The sequence below is a fragment of the Hermetia illucens genome, chromosome 4 (genome assembly GCF_905115235.1).
Source record: "Hermetia illucens chromosome 4, iHerIll2.2.curated.20191125, whole genome shotgun sequence".
Taxonomy (NCBI): Eukaryota; Metazoa; Arthropoda; class Insecta; order Diptera; family Stratiomyidae; genus Hermetia; species Hermetia illucens.
Genome location: NC_051852.1, coordinates 92,975,065 through 92,993,259, shown reverse-complemented (window position 1 = coordinate 92,993,259; position 18,195 = coordinate 92,975,065).

The window sequence follows — 18,195 nt, the reverse complement described above, 5'->3', positions numbered from 1 at the left end:
CATGTGGTACTTAATGTAAGTTCATTCAAATGCCACGGTTGAACATGCCAACTATGCACAACAGACTTTTAATGTGGTCATGAGTATCAGCGTTCAACTTGATGTCATCTAAGTGCACCATATGTGTCAAATCATGCTTAGCATGTAGGCTCCATTTGAATAAAAAACCATGCTTTTTAGCATTATTCAGAACCCATGAAATGGGGTTCAATCATCATCATCAACGGGGCAACAACCGGTATCCGGTCTAGGCCTGCCTTAATAAGGAACTCCAGACATCCCGGTTTTGCGCCGAGGTCCACCAATTCGATATTCCTAAAAGCTGTCTGGCGTCCTGACCTACGCCATCGCTCCATCTTAGGCAGGGTCTGCCTCGTCTTCTTTTTCTACCATAGATATTGCCCGTTATAGACTTTCCGGGCAGGATCATCATCATCCATAGGGATTAAGTGACCCGCCGGCCGTAACCTATTGAGCCGGATTTTATCCACAACCGGACGGTCATAGATTTCGTCATTGTGTAGGCCACGGAATCGTCCATCCTCATGTAGGGGGCCAAAAATTCTTCGGAGGATTCTTCTCTCGAACGCGGCCAAGAGTTCGCAATTTTTCTTGCTAAGAACCCAAGTTTCCAAGGAATACATGAGGACTGGTAAGATCATAGTCTTGTACAGTAAGAGCTTTGACCTTTGACTATGGGGTTCAATGCTGTACAAAACCCGAGAAGGTTGAATAATTTCCTTGGGAATATGCTTCTCCATATGCAAATGGGCTGTGATGTGTAGGTACCTCCAGACGAGCGCAATTACTAGATGGTATGCCATCCACCATGACAGTTGCCAAAAAGTTTGCTAGTTTGGAGTAAATGGCATTATGACATTAAGGACATCGATCAGTCAGGTAGGGGTAATCTCTATAACAATTGAACAGATTTGTTTGGTCTCTAATTGTCTGCTCTACCACTACACTCTACGCTCTACACTTCTATCATTACGTTTCATACGGAAACTTTTATAGCACCACCTACAATTATGTAGTTCCAATAAATACTAAATCCATTAATGAATTCGAAAGATACCAAATGCATCATAAATACTTTTGATATTTTAAAAAAAAACAGAAAAGTGAATATAATTTCTAAATACGGATATATCCCTAGATCTATATTCCGGAAACAAATAAATCAAAAATCTATTAAGTGTTCTTAATCTTAAATAATCTGGAAAATGAAAATTTTATTTCCTCAGAAACGATTCCAATGGGCCCTTTTGGGAATAAACTTCATGATTACCCTGTTAATTATTTGTTCACATAAATCTGGAAGGGGGTTGAGCTAGCCAAAAATATTTTTTAAAATTATACCTTTCAGTAGCCGTAAATTAGGGGACGATTCGAATTTAGTTCATTATGTTAATAATATCAATTTCAAAGCAGACAAATAGGCTACCCCATTATTCAGATTGGTAATTATTTTATATGGCTATTCCAGATTTGAAGAATTTAATGAAGTGATCATGCTGAGCGTGGTACAACCGCAGTCATTCAACCCACAGTCCCATAAACAAAATTTTCGTAAACTGTAACTGCTTCTGCTTCTACCTGAGGTATTGTATGCAGGTATGGTGGATCCGAACCCCAGCATTTTCTATCTACCTAAGTGAATAAAACGAACCATTTAGTAACCTTTGAAAACCCCTGAACTCTCTCATAGTATCTAATTCATTCTTATCGAAAGACTCACGATCAATTCGATATGCAAATCAGTTTCTACAGGACTTCATGCAGCTCCGACCTCAATATACGTATATCTGTATGTGACTCTTGGATCTCAAAATTCGATAATGTTTTATTCTCCAGGTTATTCACTGAATGGCTATAAATTCTATGTGACATTATCGGGATTATTTAGATTATAGATTTTCGGCACTGAACAGCGACAGATTCTGAGATTTTTTCGAATTTCTATAATTAATTGGTTGGCCAGACCATCATGCTATCTACACGCTAACTATTTCAATCTGTTTCTGTTTAAAATTATACTAAGGAGGGGCTCATTAGATTCATTAGAACCTGATGGAAAACTTATCGTGAAATTCAATTCTATATTGCATGGGAACACGAGACTTAACAAATTACTTTCGAATGAAATCAATGGACATTGTGCTCCTATATTTTATCTAGATACATATTTTTGATGTACTCTGAAGATTTATTGTCCTAGGTTTCTACGAATGAGGATCATCTGCGATCTTTGGAACATGCTTTGAATCACGTCCGCGTGTTGCTCAGATGCGATTTCTGTGATTTCATAGAAACTTGAAATTGAAGATGTTAATACCACTAGCATCGAAACTAATAAAAATCAAAGCTTGTTTGTCATCTGTAAGTTATTTTTTCACACGACCATTTAATGCCGATCTAGATACCGTCTATGATTTATAAAATATATCGAGTTACGCAGACATTAAAGTTTTTCTTTTCACAATTTGGCATGTTTATGTAAGGACTCATGTTTAGTTCTAGAACAAGTCGGAATACCGGAAGCTTGCGCTTCGGGTATAAAGGTTTTGTGTTTATCTTATGTAAGAGACGCACATTTTTCTGTCCGTATATAGCTACAAATCCAACATAATCCTTCATATTTTTCCAAACTACGAGACATACGTACATATTACAGCCATAGATATCACGCTCACCCTAAGCAAACAAACTGCCTATTACCTGCTGTACACATGTATGCACGTATCTAAATTTATCGTACCCATATTTCCGATTTACGTCTTATATCTATCTGAATTAGGCACTACCCGCAAAGTTCATTAGCACGCATATATTATATACCTACATACACACATGTCTGGTTGACAAATAACTAAAAAACTAAAACAAAATAATTGTCTGGGATCCAATTCATAAGAATTCATTTCGTTGTGGTATTGACGAATTGATATGTGATGATGACGTCATGCGGGTTGTAGAGTGCACGAAATTCACAAAAAATTGTAAAGTTTCACCCCCCATAACTTTGTTAATGATAGTTGGATTTTCTTCAAGCTTGACCAAATTGTGCAATATACTCTTCATTAAACGCATGCCAAATTTTGTACTTCTGGGATGAACATAAGGGGGGGTGCCGGGTAAATTTCTAAAATGTGGAAATATACTATTATTAACTTTATTTGTGCAGATGTCGGAACCGGATATATTTTGAGGCCTAGATTTCGTAGAGATGCACCACTGTGATTTTTTTCAGATTTTTTGGTTGAATAGGTTCTGAGAACGAGACCTGTTACCCTTTTTGTAGGTCATATTTTGAACCCTCACTCCCCTATGTTTCATCTAATATCAAATATTGAACCAGATTCGAAAAGTACTAATTGAGACTTTTGATTTGATATCCTACTTGGCTACATTCTGTGAAAAAAAAATTTGCACCCTCCATTCACATGTACGGGGAGCCCCCCCTTAGATTTAACGCAAGATGGCGCCACTTATTGCATGTAAAGGGATCACCAGATTACATACTCTCACCAATTTTCGTGGCAATCGGTCTAGCCGTTTCCGAATAAATCGGGTGTGACAGACAGACAGACAGACAGACAGACAGACGGACAGACGGACAGACAGACACCGTCTCGATTCTAATGAGGTTTTGTTTCACACAAAACCTTAAAAACTGGAACAGAAACGAAAACAATAAAAAATCTGTACTCTACAATGGCATCGCAATAATAGATTTAAACTTAGGACCTCAAGGATTTACTCAAATTATATTCGTTTTTCTTTTAGTTTAGGACTGAATAAAGCTTAAAAGCTAAGTTGAATCTGCTTAGTGTGCCAAAGTTGAGGCAGTGGAATTATTTATTATTGGAAAGTGGTATTTATTGCTCTGGAAAACACGAATGTCAACCAATGTCTTGAATTTTACTACATAGTTTTGTTATTCAAAAGTTCTCGTGAGACTTTCTACTCTTTCTCCTCAATATAGCCCCTCAACATAAAAATAGATTCAAGCAGAGTAACCTGACCTAGTAATTACATCTCCAAATTCTAGAGGTTCCCAATATGCAAGGTTCGTATATCAGATCTCTGCCTGCATCGCTAGCGGACTTTCGCGAATCTTTAGGTATCTTTTAAAGAAGGAGACTAAACATGGAGAATTCGTTTCCTTTCCTGAAATCTGAATAAAATGGGCTGCTGAGTACAGTGTTAGTTGAAAATAAAAACTTTGGGATTTTAACGTGGGTACCTTCCACGTAGGCGTCCTTCTTGCAGTCTTTTTCGAACATGGATTATTTTGGAAATCTGAGCTCTGTTTGAGTAATACAGGCTGGTGGCCCAGCATGTATACTAGTAGATAAGACCCCTACCTGGTAACTTACCCAAAATTAAGCGAAACTTGAATCCACTACCGTTAGATGATAACTTGACGCAGAAAGTCTGGTGGAACAAAAAGGAAGGAACCAATTTTAAGCACCTTAGCCAAATAGATTTTAAAGACCATTTTTCACTATTAAAAATAACTGGAAGACTAGTAATGACCGTCGGTGATGGCTAGAAATGCTAAGAGAATTGGTTGTGCCCAATCAAGGCAGCAGCGTTATCTGTCACATCAAGATAATTCAACTGAAGTGTCCCGTAGGTATGCCTTTGTGCTAGCCAGGGTCAAAAATATGTAGGGAATATTATAGTAAAAACAGATAAAATTAAGAGAAATAAAAAAAAAATTAAAATGGTTAGTAATAACCCTATTCTTAAGTTTTCATTTTCATCTACGTAGAAAACATTGCAGCAAGCATGTTGATATCATCATGGCCTTCTGTTTACCCTACGGCTCTATGTCTTTTAGAAGACCTCATTTTCTGGTTGCAGTCGAACTATTTCAGTTTTTCCAAGTGCCATCATTATACCTACGAGGTCGAAGGTAAACAGCGACAGCAACATTTTCGGCAGACGGACTCTTCAAGGCCCTTGGGAGCTCCTTGGGTTATATTACAAATTTATGAATATGCCATACACAGCAAGGGTGTCTGAAGGGCGAGAAAAGACACACAGTGAAAAATCACTTGAAAAGCGCCGATCCCATCACACAATACTCAATCCTTCTCCCGGATATGCTGAAGTTCATCCAACTTGCCTGCATCTGTATATGCTAATGAAGAGGAGTCAATTCCAGGAGGGCCTCTAGGAATGCCTTTGGGCATGTTTCCATTGCCGTACTGATACACATGCAAGCCAGTCTTTGAAGTTGTCTGTTGAAATGTCTGTTGTGCTGAGTTCCGTTCTGTCTGTCCATTACCGCCTTATAGTTGATTATTGACCTTATTATTGAACTGTGTATATTTTTCCCTGCGATGGACCTGCAAGTCATAAGAGGCCTTACAGCTTCCGTATGGATTCTGGCACACAGAGTATTCTCATATTTGCCTCTACAGGTTAAAATGACAGTGTAATCTTGGACCTATATGCCAGTATTTGTTAGCTCTCCTAAGAGTTTATGGTTACCTCAGTTAGCACCCGTCAGTTCTTAATTTCTCATCTTCATTTGTTCCTTCCGATTGTCGGGGCAGCATTCCTGAGTGTGTCAAATGCCGAAGTAGTATATGTGATTTCACCGTGCAGTATACACGTGGAAGTGTGGTATGGATTATGACTGACCATAAATTACTAGCTGGACATATCTTTAAATAAGAGTATTAGAAGATATATGCCCACCCTGCGACGAGGAAGTACAATCCACGGGGCACTTTCTATGTGAGGGCCCGCATGTGGACGTATTCGACGTCAGATTTTTGGGGTTAATGTAGATAATTAAATTAGAGTTGAATCCTTTTTTGCTGAAGCATTCTAGATTCGTGTCTGGATAGCTGAGTGGTTAGAGCACAAGGCTGTCGTACGGAAGGTCGCGGTTCAAATCTCACTGGTGACAGTGGAATTTGTATCGTGATTTGACAACGGATACCAGTCGACTCAGCTGTGAATGAGTACCTGAGTCAAATTAGGGTAATAATCTCGGGCGAACACAATGCTGACCACATTGCCTCCTACAGTGTTACTGTAGTGTGCCGTTACGGTCTTGAATGAAGTGCTCTAGCACACTTCAAGGCCCTCATCCAATATGGATTGTTGCGCCAACGATTATTATTTTTCTAGATTTCATTTCTTTCTACAAACCCACAGTAACAAGGTACCAAAAGTAACTCTACCCTATTAAATGTAGACATGGATCTCACAAGGTTTTTACATTCTCCTATGATTTTGTGATAATCAAAAGACCGCTCAACGCCCATTAATTGCTCGTAAATCACCAGATTTGTTGTCTTAAGATCGCAAACATTTCAGCTACGACTAATCACTTCTCGTCTTTACCCGAAAGGTAGATTCCTGCTTCCGACCTCTGCTCCATTTTTGTGCCATCGGTGTGGGAAACATCAGTATACATATACTGATGTTTCCTGATGTTGATCCTGCCACGCATTCTTCTGGTTCATCTCAGTTTTCTCTACGTTAGACTCCAAACAGAAGTATGTGTAGATCATAGAATCAGCTGGTATTCAAAAACTGGACTCAAGTTTCCCAATGTGTATTCCAATATTCTGTGCCCGTCATATCCGCTGTTTCTCTAAGAACTGGCCGAAATAGACAAACAGCTGTTTGTAGAGAGTCTATGTACTACGCAGTGGAAACTCTTTTATTCTATCGACTACACTACAGATGTATTGGCGAATAGAGGCCCAATAATGGCAACAAATATCCAAATTACGACATAAAGCCAGGGCCTGAAGTACCGCCTATCAATCAAATCAACGCGCATTGTATATTTCTACACTGTTTCTCAATAAACAGCAGATCTACGTAGTTCACATAAGTGACGATAGTACATCTCCTTGGGGACAATCATTCGTTGCTTTCGTTGTTAGTTGGCGATCAACAGTTATTGGGTTATATAGCAACTTCTGTGTTAGCATAGCATATTTCCACTTAATTAAGACATCATTGTAATCATTCACCGTTTTCCGGAACATGCAGAGTCAAACGCTCAGCTCAGCTTCAGTGCCTATAAAAAACTCCGCCGCATAGTTGTCTTTTAGAATTGCATCCTCTATTCTTGAAACCAAAGAATGTAGAGCAGATTCATAGAACTTTCTATGCCGGTAAGCATGTTAACTTTACCTCAACGTGTATGATCAACTAGTTTCACCTGACATTTGAGCGAGCATGATGTTAAGCTGGTCTGTCTGAAGTTGAAATAGTTATCTTTCTCAGGCATCGATATGAAGACTATCTTAACCTTCTGTTAAGAGGTAAGCAAGTAGCCCAAAGCAAAATCGTTATAATTATTCTGTATTATTGTTAAGCACTACTGGATAGTTTCTACCCATGCCAGATGCTTTCAGGTGCACAAAAGAAAGTAGAGAAGGTTTCGTTATTTCACTGGTTTCCATCGCTCTCTTACCGTTCTAACTCCCTTTACAAAATTTTCGTGTTGAAAGGTTTGTAGAAGTCACTAATTCTCATCTTCCCGCTTCTTTTACCTGTTCTCTCGGATGTTGTGCTTTCAAGGGAGTCTGCGCTAATTCAAGCCTGGAAAAAAATTTCATTCGGCTTTCTAACTCGACTCGAACTTTTCAAGGACTATGTACAGCCTTTAAGTGTTCCTCCTGCCCTCCAGTTACTCACAATACGTTCCAGAGGATCCTAGTTTTGAACTTCTTAATAATAATAATTATCGTTGGTGCAATAATCCATATTGGATCAGGGTCTTGAAGTGTGCTAGAGCATTTCATTCAAGACTGTAACGGTACACTATAGGATTACGCTACCTTGTAGGAGGCAATGTGGTCAGCATTGCGTTCGCCCGAGATTATTACCCTTATTTGACTCAGGTACTCATTCACAGCTAAGTCAACTGGTATCCGTTGTCAAATCGCGATACAAATCCCACTTTCACCAGTGAGATTTGAACCGGGACCTTCCGTACGACAGCCTTGTGCTTTAACCACTCAGCTATCCAGACACATGAACTTCTTACAAGCCTCTTATAATGACACTGTGCGTTTCTGAAGTTTGACCAGCATTCACTCTAAGTGATGTTAAAAGCGTGGTTCTGAGGTGATCCGGTTAATTTCCTGAGTTTTTGAAGTTCTTGGTTTCACCAGGGAACTTTTTACCGCACGTGCCTCGGGTCGTAGGACAAGCGTTTTCAAAACATTCTAATTTCCAATAGAGCTTTCATTGCCAAAGGGGTCGTCAGTCGCCTAGGAAGCGGTACTTTTTCCAAAGAAGCTCATTGAACTTTGCTGATTACGCTTTTCTAAGATTACGTGTTTTTATCACACTCTGGTCTCCGGCAATAGTTAGACTTATTTCTAGTTCTAATAATCTAAGTAAGGGTGGTCTAGTACCCCCCTAGTACCCAACTTCTGATCATCTCTAACAACTTTGTGGTACAGATTGTTATAACAAATACTTTACTTGTTCTACGCCCGCGAATATAGGGACTCATCCTACGTTCTTAGTGATAAGAGCAGTCGAAGTGATGAAATTGAATAGCACATCACAGCCTGTCAAAAGCCTTCTAGTTCTACCGTCGGTAGACGACATAGAAAATCATAGGGTAGGTAGGCAAAGGCAACCATGACGTTTTTCCTACTCCTGTTACCCTGTAATTGTAAGATTACTGCAGTTGGGTCCTGGAAAAAGAATTGTCCTAGCGCGGGTGCTCCAATTTCAACACAGACTATCGCTTCTAGTCCGGATTTTCTACGTGAAATATATAAGGATAATATTTCAACTTTGCCTGAATAAGAAAGAAGCTTTGGGATGTTAGTTAATTTGACTAACAATAATAGTAATCGCTGGTACAACAATCCATATTGGATCAGGGCCTTGAATTGTGGCCGAGATTATTTCCTGATTTGACTCAGTTACTCATTCGCAGCTGAGTTGACTGGTATCCGACATTCAGTCACGATTACAAATCCCCCTACCACCCTTGAGATTTGAACTGCGACGTTCCGTTACAACAGCCCAACGCTCTTGCTAGCCAGATAATAATAACCTTTATGTTTATAGATATAACAAAAGTGCAGTCTACTGAAGACTCACTAGGACTATCAACTTGCCCCCACCTTCCCCAAAATTGCGCTCGCTTGTGTCTGCTTTCTCTGGATATCTCCACACCTGTTAGAGCAGCATTACCCATGTCCGCATTCCTAAGAAACTTCATCATCTTTCGCCTTCTGCAACCGTCAGGAAGCTTTTTATGTTCGCGGTATCCGTTGTACATGAATTCATTTCCGGAAGGTAAGGTTCTGATTGGTAATATTTACCGTGTAGTTTCTGGAGGGACGGACCTGCCATTGTCGGATTTCCAGTTTCTTTCAATATGGGAGTTGCTACACTCTGCTTTTTGGTTGATCGCGACACAAAGTGCAGGTTATCCACTCAAGTAGAGGGAAGACACACAAGATATTATGGGCTGTCAAATAATTCCTTGCCTTGCATAGAGTTCAGCTGTTAAGGTTGGGGTGTATGAAGTCTGAGCAGACAAATGCATGCTGTTGAGTGTTGTAATAAGTTCACCGTATACTTGACGCGGTGGAAGTTAGATAGTGTTCAGTTTCAGGATTAATATTAATGGTAACTGTATCCTCTCATAAACTAACATACTCTAACTCTTAAAGCTACCCTGTGGACTCCGCCTCTGTGGGCGCTCATTTTCGTCCAAAACAAGATGACTATCCGGTGTCCTTTGTGTATCTACGAAATTTACATGCCCCTTACACTTAAATCCCTTACATTACGACGAAGATCAAGAAGCCAAAACGTTGCATAAGTCAAGATTTTGAATAACATCATTCTGACAAATTTCACTCTATAAAATTATTTTTTCTACTAGGAAAATCGACTCGTCATGAATATATGTAATATTGACTTAATGAAACACTCCCAACGGCCAAAAACGTACCTTAGCTACTCATAACGTTCAACATAGCAGCAATGACTGTAGGTTATCGGGCAGTATAGCTGTTCTACTGTCAACCGCGAAGCTAATAGTAATCAAAGGTCTGGTTTGAAATTTTAGTGGCTTCTGAAATAAGGCCTAGTCAATCAAAATTGGAATGGAAATTACGCCGTTACAAATATGCTGGAGAATATCCAGCTCCTCGAAATGAAACCTGATTCCGGATAATTCGAATTTTTCAAAAATACCTTTATAGAATAGTTGACGCATGAACAAGATTTTTATGCAATGCATCCAAATTCCACTTTGAAGTGTTCACATATCTCCGAAATAACTCATAGCAATAAATATGCCATCATGTCATTGACTTCAAGAAAGATTCGACTGGTAACAGTAAAACTATGTTCAAGCGCCTACAACTAATTAATTTCAAATTAATTAATTCATCTTCAGTAAGCTACTAAAATATCCATCTACAAATTTCCAGACTAATTCCTCAGTCTTTAGAACTGGAAATCACACATCTACAGACACTGGTTCCCAATGGATTTTGGGCAAATCTACTTCTTGTAAATGGTTGTAGCGGCGGAAAAAAATTCTTACAGACCGGCTGCCAGTCAGTCCCACACACACATGTCATTCCAATTGGGTAATCCGTTACTGTATGTTTGGAAGATTTGAAATGCTCGATGTATCTTACAAGCAAAAAAAACACAAATCCGAAGAGCCGCAGCTATCTACAGTGCGGAGATAAGCGCAGCAGCAGCCGCCGTACCAGCAACGGCAATCTTGCCCGTCTTAAATCTCAGAATTCGAAAATTGGTGTAAAATCTTTCCGAAAAGAAAATCATCAAAAAATTTCACACCACAAATTAATTCTCTACACTTTTAAATGAAGGAATCTTCCAATTTGGATGAGAATTATCTTATTTTCTTCATTTTCCTTGTTCTTCTCGATAATCTCCGTTGTAACGATCTGCTGACTGAACATCATCCATGGTTTCTTGAGCGTCCATCGCAAAATGGAAAAACTCAAGCAGAGGAAGGTTCTGAGATCTCGGACAGGCCTTCGTATCCAAAAGAGCAGATCACGGATTCATGTACATATCAAGCATATGAGGAGAATATTAAGCGAAACGAACACGTGAAGGGGCGAACGAAAAACATAATATTAATGCACCATAAAATCATCGTCAGACCGCGTCCCACACTAATCGGTTCTTGCACCACTAATGGTCTGCCAAAAGTGATCAGACTCGAGACGTCCAATGGCATTAAGAAGTATTAGTCAAAATGAGGCTGGAGTGGAGGAAGTTTTATCCGGGGTGTCGATATTCATCTGGACATTGCCACACGTGTGGTATCTATCAGACCAAAAACTCCGTCATTCTGACTCTCCGCCAAATTATGCAAATTGTCATTGATTTTTGCATAGCTATTATCTCGCCACGCCTTTTAACCAACATCGTCTTTGCCGACATTTATTTTGGGGATGTGAGAATGGTCTGTTGTTTGTTGCCGGAACTCCGCACCGTTTCAGTATATGTTTAGAAGGTTCATGGGAACATTCGTCTGGAACCGAAAAATTTGGTTCACCGTTCTAAGGATGCAGATTTATACGCATCCGGGTAAAATTTTATGGTATTGTTTAGGTGCACTATCCTCACAAATCTATAAGATATCAGATTTTACCATGAACATCTTTTGTCGTCAGCCCATGAACGACCAGAAGTTCAAAGAATGATCAAGTTGTGATGGGACCGACTATTTGCACATATGTCTTAGCTCCATTTCACGTTGTCAGTCAAGATTTTTCGCTGAATATCGTATTATTCAGATACCATTTCCTCAACACGCCAAAAATTGCTAAATTTTAAAATTACAAGTTTCTGATTTTGGTTATCGAAATTTAAGTACAGTATTACACGAAATTAATGTATTAAGCAGTTTTTTATCTGCAGTTGAAGTAGTTTTTCACCTGAAGTCCACACGTAGATATGATCGTCTGCAGGCGATGAGCAAGAAAAACAGATAAAATGACCTCACCGTCTCAGCGGAAGAAAGATGCGAGGCAAGAAGTGTCTTAATAAAAGACAGGTCGTTTTGATCTTATATCGCCATCATAAATCTTCCGAAGAAATTTTTCTTCTTAGTCGGGTTTGTATCTTTCTCCACGAGCTAAAAGAGTTTCTACCTCTTTATGAAGTCTATCTTGTATACAAAGATATGTTGTTGACGAGTCGTTGGATCGAGATACCAAGTCTTTATGGTATTGCCAATCAGATCAAAATTCTCAAAAGTTTGTTTTAAAATTGTAAATACAAGATACCAGTATATTTCACAGTAAGTAAAGTCCAATCTACTCATTAAAAGATGAGTTTCACAGATTATCATTGAAAAAAGCGTAGTGTTTTTTTTCCTTTGAGCGAAGGATCCAGGATAAGTATTGAAATTGGTTCCTGCAATCAAGCAAGTTATATTGGTAATAAAAATGAGTCAAGGCGATGGAGAACCTTCAGTCGAGAGTGACGATGAAACACCAATACCAACCAGAAATTTAAATCCGATGGATTTGCTGAAATTACTGCCAAAAGATTTGTGTCAGGATCTTCCAGCAAAAAGACATCTACAACTGTAATACAGTTAGTGCAAAGAGTTGAGAAAAAGAAAACACAGCGGAGACCGGAATCTCGGCGCTACAGGAATGAAAGGTTTTGTATATTTCTTCTTCTTCTAATTATATTTGTGTAGAACCTTTCCATTTATACGTGGTCCATAATGTATATTCAGCATGCCAGACTATTCACTTTAGAGTAATGTCGATATTTGGTGTTTCGGATTGTTAGTTTATACGGAAGAGACAACTTTGAACTGCCGTACATTTGACAGTGATAGTGCGCTTTTACTAAGTATGACTCTAGGAGTTTTCAAATACAAATCCCAAAATATAGTAATATATAGCTGTAATTTTTTCCAAATTTTTCGGATGGCTGGTTGTTTGGAATGGGCCGGTGAAATAAATGATCACTTCATAGCAACTTTTCGCCCCCCCCGCTTTTCCAAGCACTAATCGACACCTTTCACTTGATATATCACACGGTTATATTCGGTGAAAAACAATTTACATCCGCTTTTACCTGTATGAGGATGGGTTTACGTGGCTTCTATTTTACTATGGGACTTTCTTGACTTAAATATAAAGAGATGCTCCATTCCATATCCTCAAAGAGTTCTTATGAGAAGTGCGTAGGAGAAGGAGATGAGGATCTCTGTAAGTTATACATTAAATTAGCATCGTAAATCCATTTTAACGGTTTTGTGGAAAACGAAACCTATTGAGGAGTCTGTTAGCCTGCCACGTGCATTTTCTCGAAAATTGTTGTAACGAAATTTAGTGGAAAGGCTGCAAAAATGAACCCCCCTAGGCACGTTGAGTTTAAGGGGTTCATATACGTGCAAAACGAGTGTAGAGTTTTCTTTTCGACTATAGCATTGTTCCGAGATATTTAGATCGCTCAGTTCTGGGTACGTCACTGCCATTGACAGGGATAGTGCCTGTTTTATTAGGATCGGTCGTCAACAATTTTGTTTTATTCAGATTCAATCCGAGATCATTTTGCATGAGCCGATCATTCCATTTTTGAACATGTTCTCCCAGATCATCGGTATAAAGCAATCAATAGGGCGCTAGATGTTGTGATGGTGTTGCAAAAGGACACTCCCTTCATGAAAACCGCCAGGGACACGAAACTTTTACATTTCGGATAGTGGCAGAGCAATTTAACTTAACGCACGAGCTCTTCTGGTTTTCTGTGTTGCCAAAGAGCATACCAGGTGAGTTTGTGTGGGAGAAATGCAATGTAAGAGGGCGATTGTTTTAACGTTGCTTCTCCATGTGTAACTACGTAGCGTATATTAGGTCAGCAGTTTCACAGTTCTAGACAAACCGGCTTGATTCATGGTTCTTTGAACGATGTCGCGAATACGGTTGTGAAAAATGCGTTTAAAAATCTTCATGCCATATTACAGTAACCGGATCGACCCTAATTTAAACACTCTGCTGGATTACCTTTTTAAGGATTTGTGTGAAGTAAAATATGTGGTCAATGAGTTCGTATACATACTGTAAGTGGCGTCATTATGTGTTGAGTTTAAGGCTCCCTTTAAACATACATATGAAAGGGGTATTTATATTTTTTTTCACAGAATATGGCTATGTTGGGTATCAAATGCAAGCTCTTGATTAGTACTAAATTGGCCATATTTCTGATACTGGGTGAAACATAGGGGAGTGAGGGCTCAAAATGTATGACATGAAAGGTGTTCTAGGCCTCGGTCTCAGAACCTCTCTAATCAAAAAATCTGAAAAACATCACAAGGGTGCACCTATAAAAAATATAGGCTCAAAATGCATCTTATTCTTATACTTGCTCAAATAAAGTTCTTCTTCTTTTTCTTCAGCCTTTGTCCCGTTCACAAGCGGGGTCGGCTTGTCGTAATCAGTTTCGCCATTTTATTTTATCAAATGCCTGATCTGGATGCAACCTCGGGGCTTTCAAATCCCCATCCAGCGTATCAAGCCACCGTCGTTTCGGCCGGTCTTTTGGTCGTGGACCATCGGCTTCAATGTTGAGATCAAGTGAATTCTCGTTGGCGCGAATTACGTGACTATACCATCGAAGGCGTCTATTTCGACATTTTTCCACGATCGGTGCAACCCCATATAAATTACGGATATCCTCATTTCGGATGTGATCAAACCGTGTCACGCCACCAGTCCAACGCAACATCTTCGTCTCTATTACCGCAAGACGTCATTTCCTGTCTTTTATAGTCGGCCAACACTCAGAACCATAGAAGAGGACAGGACGGACAATATTGTATTTTTACGCCCTGAAGAGCGTCCACCCCTTCAAAAAACAGCATATTGGGAAAAATCGATTTAAAAAAAGAGAGAATTCTTTATGATTATTGCCAGTCTGAATCAATTCCCTCAGTACTCTATCCTCTTCGATGGCTTCCTTTTGGGATCTGCTCCTGGCTTTTCTAAGGATTCTCGCTTCTTTTGTTGCAGCTACTGCTTGGGCTTCGGATTTTGCAATCTTCTCTTCATTTTTCTTTTCCATTCTTTGGTGCGATTTGCCAAATCACGCTGTTGAAACTTTCATTTGTTTTTTGATTAGAGACATGTTTTTCCTCCGATACACATCTTGTCAGAAACTCTTCTCATATTGGGTCCTTATAGATTGGTTCCATTGCAGCTATAACTTCATAGGAAAGGACATCCTGGTGCTTGTATTTTTCATTTTTTGCCATAGCCCGCTGAAAGCACACTATGAAGTTTCAGCTTGCGGGTGGTAAAAGTGCTGATATGTCATTGTCAGTTGAGGCACGGTGGTAATAGGTGGCCATTATGACCCTCCACATTTCTTCTTCGCATGCTTTGCAAAACACTTTTGCAATAAGCGCTCCTACAGCAGCTACAAGCCTCTCTTCATCCAGGATTCATCAATTGAAATTGCAATGTCACCTAGCTTATAACCTGGCATGAGCATGTCCATAATTCGACAAAACAAAGTAACATCAGCATGACCTATTTCATGCAACCTCATAGGAAAACACAATCTTAAGTTGATCTCATAACCATTCTTTGCAAAGGGATGGTACCTCAACAGAACTGCATTGAACGTTTATTTGAAAACCTAGTCCCTGTTCTTGAGAGGTCACGAACCGTACTTTTTCATGACACTTTCCACAACTAATGGTTTCCGAAAGAACACTCAACACCGAGAAGAATTATGTGATGTAGGAGGAACAAATTCGTTGCTTGTAGGAAGTTTTTCTGCAGACGTTGAAGTTTGCGCTTGTTAGTTTCTTCCTTGTCGTCCTTAAAATGTTGATTCCAGTAGAATTTTCTTCTCTTGGAGCGTCCACGGATTTGGTTGCTTGTTTTAGTTCCCTTGCGATCGATCGAACGAACTTCGGAAATTTTTATTAACCACGGAATAATCAAAATTTTCCAAAACGAAGGTACCACAAACGTAAACAACCTAACCAGACAGTTGTCAATAAAAAATAATAGCATAAATAGCGCGAACGCCTAGTTCGGTTAGTTTTGCTTTATAAAAGGCGTATAACCCCCACCATGCAGAAAAGTTCCCGTCCTTAGCAACTCAGGAGAAGCGAGTCCGCGCCTGCTAACTTGGCGCAGACCAGCTGACAAGCAGAAAAATCAAAGTAGCGGCGGGATTTTTTTTAATTCAGCGTTCGAAGTGCCCGCCTTTTGTTCGGGAAGAAATAAAGATTCTTTTAAGCCCAAAACAAAAAAAAACCATTTTTTTATCCTCTACATCCTCCCCTTACGTTTATCCTAACCCGTAACATTACTGGAAATTTCGGTTAAAATTTTACTATCATATTATTAACAGTGTTACAGTAAAGAAAAGTTACCCCTTTTCAGTCTAATTATTGCCCGCAAACAGATTAATTGCCAGTATCATGTCGAATTGGATATGGTACATATTCAATGCATATACATTAAGAGCTATGTAAATGAAATCATCGTGTACCTAAATATAATGTATTTACATTAAAAATCCCCAAAGCCTCTCATACCTGTAATGTCAAACCTCTGGTTTCCGAATTGTTTCGCTTTTTAAAAAAGGACGTGTGCTCGACAATTAGGTACCTCACTGCCAAATGATTATATGTTTCGTGCTTCACCGCGACTAATACTTAAGTTGGCCCTCTAACAGCGCCAGGTTCTAAACTGTCGTTCAACCTATTTTGGTGATGACTTTGGATTGTGTTTTAGTCACTTTTAATTTAGGAGCTATAAAGCTAAACATTTAAGCTACGACCCATCTCCACAACGCGACGCGACACTACATTCAGCACAATTGCCTCGAGGCGGCATGCCTCTATTGCACTAGCGCGGAAACCAACTGTAAACAACTACATATTTTGACATTTTAGCAGGTGGATGCAGACCAAAGCAGAAAAATCTTAGCAGTCAACTGAGTCTATGGAAATGACACGCGGCACTGTAAAATGTTCTCTACAACTCAGCCGCATCGCGTATCTTAATTGAATGTCGCATCACGCAGTGTCGCATAATGGGGTCATCCTGTGTGTCAGATCCGTGGAATCGATCTTTTTTTGCCATCAATTGCAACTAGATATAGTGTAGAATATATGGGTAAAGTGATTTTTTGATATTCGGGGTCGTTTAGAAATTATAGTGATAGGTTACATACCAGATTTATGTCGATCGCCGTAATAAAGCTTGTATTTATCGGTCCGAATGACTTCGCTGAAAGGACCAACATTGAAGCCAAGGCTGTACATATGTTTCTTCAAGAACCTAAGGTTTATGGACTAGGCATAGCAGATTAATGGTCAGTTAAAGTTTTATGGCTAAAAATCGCATTCTATTTTTTAAATGCGTTTTTCTCGAAACTGCATGATGAAAATCGTCTGCCACCAAAGCGCATAATCTATCCAACAAAATTCTTTGAAATTTTCACGACTTATTCAGAACAGAATTCAACGGTCCGCAAACTAGGATAATTGCGATTCATTCGGTAGTTTTTTTTTTCATTCAAGAAACCTCAAAAAACATCATAATTCACAAAAAAAAGTTTAACACAGCACCAAAAATGTTGTTTCTAAGCCTAGTATAAGCCTAGTTTGCGGACTGTAGTTAAATCTGTAAGTTAAAATTCAATTTACTTTTTTTTTTAGATGATCGCAGCACCATCTTGGGGGCAGCAAACAAAACCCTCTTTTTGGAGAAGGGGCTATAAATTGTATTTCAATAATGAACTATGACTAATTCTACCAGAAAAAGGTTCCCAGCCGACGTCCGCGAAAAGCACTGCCAGAGAACATGAATATGTTTTCTGGTAATGAACGCTTCTGTATCACCAGGTGCGGCAATATCCAGAGAAGTGAACTTTCGTCGGAAAATGGGAACAGACTGGTTTTCATGATTAGCCCAACAGCGGACGCAGCAGAATTTTCAGTTAGCGGCGGGTTTTCAGGTCGTATTAGGCTACACTTATGTCTATCTAAAGGTTAATCAAATTATTTTCTTCTACGATTAGAGGCTGCCCTATAATTCTCTATGCCCTTCATCGCTGAAGGAACTAAGGTTGCCAGATCCCACATGCGATGTTAAGTGGTTATGACCTCTTAACAGGTTGTGCTGCGTATACTCAACATATTTG